The following is a 7,500-nucleotide window of genomic DNA, read 5'->3' on the forward strand; positions in this document are numbered from 1 at the left end:
TACTGATGTGAAGAAGAAAAGAGGAGTGGGTATTAGGGTTAGGAGTTGGGGGGCTTTTGTAGTGAAGCTGTGCAGGGAAGTTGTGTTGAAGGGGGTTATATATAGGGAAAGATTACAGGTAAGCCTATTACATACCTATGGCATTTGTGCATGCTACATTACACATTAACATAACTGTCCTGCAAGTGGTGGGCTCTGAAACTCACCTGTCCATCATAACATCATTACTTCCACCACCAGCTATTGGCCACACTAATATACATGTCCTGCAGTACACAACACACACTATGATGGCTTACATCTTGGCAGTCAGTGCTGATCTTCGCAGTTGACAGGTATGGCCCACTGCCTACATGGACAGACAATATTGTCCTTAGCAGTTGTTCAGCTGGACATCATTACAACAACAACACCTGCTGGCACATATAAATCATTCCACATTATCTATCCCTTTATTATGGACCAAGTACTACATTCAATTACATGCATATATGGTTCACATACCTGTTGTGGGAATGTCGTCTCTTCTGGATACAGTTTTGCTGTGTGGATGGATGGATGTGTGTTTGTTTCTTTGTTTGCTTGTTTTTTTTCCCTTTCTCTCTGTCTCTCTCCACTACATGGATTGAGCTGCTTTGAATAGATTGCAGCATGGATTTTGTAGGTGATGCACATGATCAGGTGATGGCCTCTGCACCAGTCAGTGTCCACCTCTTGCTACCTGCATGCAGCCTGCTGTGTAGTACTTCCAATTACCACTGTCATGGCAACCCATTACTATAAATTCTTAAATCATATGGGCGAGGTCCCTTTACCTTTCCTGTATGGAGGACATCCTTCCTGTGTGTGGCTAGAAGTGTTACATACAGCAGGTAGCAATATCTCTTACAAGATGACTTGCAGACACAGTCCAACTACATATCTGTATAAGGTTCCAGACCTACAAACAGTGTGAGTAGTGTTGTTATATGCATTGTATACCACTAGTGTTACAGGGTTTATGTGTACATACTAGTTTAGCATGGAATGCAGTCTGTCTGCATAGCTCTCAACTGTGGGATTATCCACATGATGGCCAGAGGTTTGGCGATGTTTTGTCTGTCCACCACACAGGTCTTGTCTCAGATATATCACTGACATTCTGTCTGTTGAGTGCTATCAGTACATGGCTACATCCATTTGTGTTTCTGACTTCATATTCCTGTCTAAGGGTGTGTTGCAAACAATCCTGTAACACCAGCAACTTTCTCAGTGTATAACAACATAATTGCAAATATGGCCCTGTGTTCCAGCCTCTATCCTCCACCTATATACCAGGCTTTGCCCATATGTCATGCAGTAAGAGGATGTTAAGTAGTGGCATATGATTATGTCATGCTGCCATTCCTGCCATGATTCCAGTGATGTTGTGGTCCCCACACATATTGTGGGTTAGGGTCCATATATATGTGGGCTACAGATGGACAAAACATGTGTGTCCTTGTGCAGTCCAGAGGTCAGTGTATGTAACACTGTTATATGCCCCTGTAAGTCAGTCTATGTGGGAAGGGTTTGCACCATATATAACCTAGGCTGCTACAACATGTGAGGGATATCAGTAGTAAGACACCTTAAGGTATATGGCTGTACATTTTCATACATTTCACCTTGGGAACATTGGTGGCCTTGTGCTTACTGTCATACAGACTGTTCTGTTTGTCAGTCGGATAGTGATGTTTTAAGTTAAGTATTGTTATGTAACAGAGATATCTTCATTGTGACAATTTAATTCTTTACCCCCCCCCCCCAGGGGTTGAGTACAGAGTGTAATTGGAGGCTGCTGAACTACATCTGCATTACTTACTGTTGATTGATTGTTATCTTCTGACCCAGTCTTTCTTTACTGTTGTACTACTTAAAGGTCTTTGCTGGACAGCAACATATGTTATGCTTTTGGATTACTGTATAAAATGATCTGCTTGAGAGTTGCATTACTCAGTTAGTATGTATTTCAAACACCTGACAGATATATGACATGGCATATACAACTGTAATAGTACACAAATACACATTTCTTATGTATGCAAACCTGTGTGTCGTGTCATATCCTTTGACTTCTCTGTGTGTATATGTTTCATGCAATAATTGTCTTTTGTATGAGAGAATCATACACTGTCCATTTTAAAAGGTGGCAACTGTAGGAATACTGGTTGTTCAATATGCTGTGCACCATCTAAATATTTATCATCCTATACATATCTATACGTAGTAATATATGTATATATGTGTGCGTGTGTGTGTGTGTGTGTGTGTGTGTGTGTGTGTGTGTGTGTGTGTGTGTGTGCGTGTGTGTGTGTGTGTAGCTGCATATATGTGTGTGTGTGTGTGTGTGTGTGTGTGTGTGTGTGTGTGTGTGTGTGTGTGTGTGTGTGTGTGTGTGTGTGTGTATGTATCACTGGAATGTTTATTGCTTCCACATTGTAAATTCCCTATGGTAGCTAGACTGTATTGCATGATATGCTATTGATACCATCCTGACATTGTACATGGATTACTGTTATCTTCTTGTGGCTATGCTGTGTAGGGTCCTGGGTATGGGACTTGCAAGTGCTGGTATTGTGTTGCAAGTCAGAACTGTTTGGCTGTGGGGGAGGGGATGATATCAATAATTACAAGAGGTACTTAGATTGTACCCCTCTCCCCCATTAATGATGCCTTTGATCATATATGTATTTGATGTGTTCTCTTATATATCTATAGATATATATCTGTATATAAATATATATATATATATATATATATATATATATATATATATATATATATTTACATATATATATATTACTAGATATATATATATATATAGACACACACATACATATATATATATATATATATATATATATATATATGCTGACAAAATCCCTAGACGACAAAAAAGTTCACAAGAAATTGAAGAGCACCAATCTGGAAGGCTGAGTGCAAACACTAAACACAAATCACTAAATCGTACTAAGCAGTAAACTTGGTAAGCAAACACCAAATCAGGACGTATAAAAACAAACGTATTTATTCCAAGTAAAGTAAGCTTTCATGTTACCCACACGCTTCTTCAGACAAATAAAAAAGTCATTGCTCTTGACTTAAATAGCAATGCAGATACAATTAATCAATTAAAAAGTCTCTGCAGCTGATGTTAATTAATACATAGTAACCTATCACTAACAGCAACTCAAGAACCTTCTTCTTTAAAAACTGTGTGATGGATGCTGACAGTACTTGTTAACAATTCACTGCATCCATCAAGCAGAATACACACACATCCCTGCAAAATAGTCCAATAGTCAGCCATCTAGATGTTAAATAAAAACTGCATGACAATGCAAGAATGTGCAAATACATATCTACCTTGTAAGTAGAGTAAAAACACACAAAATATAACAGAATACTAGACATGGCTATAGCAGACATGACTATCCTATACTGAAGTAAAATAACCTGTATACAAAATTGATAGCTCAAAATAATAAAAAAACACAACATATCCTTGAGGGCGATAAATGTTGTTGTACTAAAACAGCCAACCTGTAAAGCTGATGGCTATATGTACTTAGGAACACTGAGCACTTTCTGCGTGACCTATATTCATGTATTGAAAGCTTGGATAGGTCTAGTGATGTGTTACTGGTGACTATGGACGTTGTGTCCTTATTCACATGTATTCCGAATGATGAGGGCATCTGTTCCATCAGAGAACTCTTGCTGAGTTTTGAAAGTTTGGATGCTAAAAGGGTAGACTTGCTATGTCTTTTAATAGAAGTGGTTTTAGAAAACAATATATTTCTATTCAATGACACTTGTTATAGACAAAGGCAGGGAGTAGCTATGGGCACAAGTTGTGCTAATAGTTATGCTAACTTAGTGATGGTTGCATTTGAAAAGGAACATATAATTATTGAGGAAAATATCCTGTTTTATAGGAGATTTGTAGATGATTTATTTTTTCTTTGGAAAGGTGGTGATAGATCCCTTAAAAGATTTTTTGACACTCTCAATAATTCAGGGTCTTTTCTCAAATTTACCATGGATTTTTCGGTACATTCAATTAACTTTTTAGATGTGACCATCTCTAGGTGTGGCAGGGACTTTTCCACTCAGATCTACGGACACCCTGCTACAGGCCTGCATATTTACATAAAGCATGCACAACCCTAAAATATTCCCCAACATCATTGGGGACAGGCAATGAGGACTTCAAGATTGTGTCAACTTGACTCTGATTTTCAGCGTTCAGCCAATTGCACATCTTCAGACAGGCTTTATTCAGAGGGGCTATGACAATGATGAAATTAAGAGGGTTTACACAAACATTGATGCGTTGAGATCTACATGTGCAAAACCCTATTTTTCTAAGAAAGAAGAAGTGAATAGTAGTTCCACTTCCAGCATGGTTAAAAGACAGGATAAGATGCCTGTAGTTCTACCTTTTAGTGATAACAGAGGCATAGTACAGAAAGCTGTCTCTGACAATTGGAATATCTTGATTATTGATGACAGAGTTAGAAATATCGTAGGTGAGGAGCCAAGGTTTGTATTTAGCAATATGAGGAATCTAAAACAAACGTTATGTCATGCTAATGTAGGATAATTCAACAGGTCTTTAACGCCTAGTGGTTTGGAAGCAACAAAGAAATGTAAGAAGTGTCCTCAGTGTACTCACATTGATGAGTCACATTACTTCAGACACCCAGATACGGGACGTCTATGGACTATTAAATGTAACAGTGATTGCAGCACCAGTAACCTGGTTTACGTAGCTCACTGTGTCATCTGTTTTCACTTTTACATAGGAAAAACCAATAGGACTTTGCGTGAGAGAGTCAGGGACCACTATTACTGCTATAAACGTAAACAAGAATGCAGTGCCTTGGCCAAACACATGTTGCGTGAAGGCCCTCAGCATATGTTTTTATTCCAGGTGCTACACGTAGAATATGAGAATCCACGTCTAGGAAACATTGTTAATAGAACTGAGGAAGCTGAGCTTAAATGGATCCTCAGGCTAGCCTCTCACAGAGGCAGGGGCATGAATGAACAAGTTTCATTAAAACCACACCTATTAGCTAGGAAACGCAAGTAATACATTTTTGTATATTATATTTTATATATTGTTATTGACCATACATCGATTGTACACTTTCATATATAATCATTTTACTTAAGGCTATGAATTTTAGTCGTGCATATATTTGTATTTTGTTTATTTTTAATAATATTTCTTAATTTTTTTGTGAGATGTTTCTTGTGAAATGTTTTCAGTTATATTACTTGGTTGTCCCTGAGGTATTGTTCATAAAGCCATCAGGTTGGCTGTTTTAGTACAGCAACATTTATCGCCCTCAAGGATATGTTGTGTTTTTTATTATTTTGAGCAATCAATTTTGTATACAGGTTATTTTACTTCAGTATAGGATAGTCATGTCTGCTATAGCCATGTCTAGTATTCTGTTATATTTTGTGTGTTTTTACTCTACTTACAAGGTAGATATGTATTTGCACATTGTTGCATTGTCATGCAGTTTTTATTTAACATCTAGATGGCTGACTATTGGACTATTTTGCAGGGATGTGTATGTATTCTGCTTTATGGATGCATTGAATTGTTAACAAGTACTGTTAGCATCCATCAGACAGCTTTTTAAAGAAAAAGGTTCTTGAGCTGCTGTTAGTGATAGGTTACTATGTATTAATTAACATCAGCTGCAGAGACTTTTTAATTGATTAATTGTATCTGCATTGCTATTTAAGTCAAGAGCAATGACTTTTTATTTGTCTGAAGAAGCGGTGTGGGTAACATCGCGAAAGCGCTTACTCTACTTGGAATAAATACGTTTGTTTTTATACGTCCTGATTTGGTATTCGCTTACAAAGTTTACTGCTTAGTATGATTTACAGTGATTTGTGTTTAGTGTTTGCACTCAGCCTTCCAGATTGGTGCTCTTCTATATATATATATATATATATATATATATATATGTAGACATATATATATCTATAGATGTGTATATATATATATATCTATATTTGCAGGTTAGTAGTGAATATAGGTTTTTGTAGAATAGGTGAGAAAATAAAGGTGGAAAGTACAAAGTGTAGTATGTATACATACAATGTTCTGGTGAAAGCAGAGAGAAGCATTTGAGCAGTAGAGAAAGATTTGGTTGTTTATTAGAGAAAGATTCTGGAGTAATCAGAGAGAGGCAGGATATACAGTGGAGAAAGAGGCTATTGTTAAGTAGTAAAAGTGGTGTACACATTTCATAGTTAGTTAGTATCAACTGTTAGTATCAACCTTATGTATAGGTAGAAGAGAAAAATATTCCAAAATAGGGAGAGAGAGTAGAGATAGAAGCTATGTACAGTATTTACATTATATACATTCAGGGTTTTGAACTTATATTACGTTAGATTCAGAGTGGGGCGGCTGTTGAGGAAAACAACATGGTGTAGAGGAACATGTTGAAGTACATGTATAATATATCAGACATGATTTAGTGGTAAATCACTTTGGCTGTGGTGTGCAGGGTCCTGAGTTTGAAGCTTGCAAAGGATGTTCATTCTGTTGCTGGGCAGAACAAGGGCCATTGGATACAGAGTGATAAGGCACTTTTAAGCAGTTGTAAGCGAGTTTGCACAACGGCAAGCAATGCTAACTTCCAGTTACAGTTTCTTATACTCAGTTAGTTTCTAAATTGCTTAACCTGTGTAGGCATTGCTTACCCCTCCGCAAAAAGGCTTAAACCCACTAACTGCTGCTTAAAAGTGCTTATTCCCGCTTATCCCATGCTAATTTTTTTAAAAGAAAAGAAAAAGAGTTGATAGGAAAGTGGTGAAAATGGGTGACAAAAAGGGAAAGATAGTAGGGAAAATAGCTAGGAATGTGCACGATGGGTGTAGGGAAGGTCCATAGCTGCCCATTTCTTCTACAGCAACAGCTGTACATATACACTGATTTGGAGGTAGATTTGGACACTCTTTCCCCTGAGAGAGGGTTGAGGACAACAATAATATGTTGTGAAGCCAATTTGACCAGATTACATGTGTCCAGTGGACATGTGTGCAAAATGGACAAATGGACGGCTATGTATGGGGCAAGATTTTTTGGGGGGAACACATTGCTCTTTTTTTTAAGGCGAGAGTGGGATGATGGGGAGGGATAGTAGGTATATTTGGCGAGGTAGGTTGGGTAGGATGAAAGGCAAGTAAAGAGAGAGTGTGCAGGGGTGTAAAATCCACTAGTAAACATAAAAACACTTCTGTAACTGACTCAAGCACCCAGAAGCACAAATCAATCCAAAAATTCACTCAGCAATTTAATGGAAAGCAAATGCAGCAAAGTCTTAAAATTCCACCAAACAGTTGTTGCGGTGGTACATAAAATCAGTAAAGTAAAACCATCCATTGTATAAATATCCAATGTAGAAATAAGGTAAGCGCTTTCATCTGATCTAGTTACAGACT

This window comes from Protopterus annectens, chromosome 1.part1 (assembly GCF_019279795.1).
Source record: "Protopterus annectens isolate FY-2018-M chromosome 1.part1, PAN1.0, whole genome shotgun sequence".
NCBI lineage: Eukaryota > Metazoa > Chordata > Ceratodontiformes > Protopteridae > Protopterus > Protopterus annectens.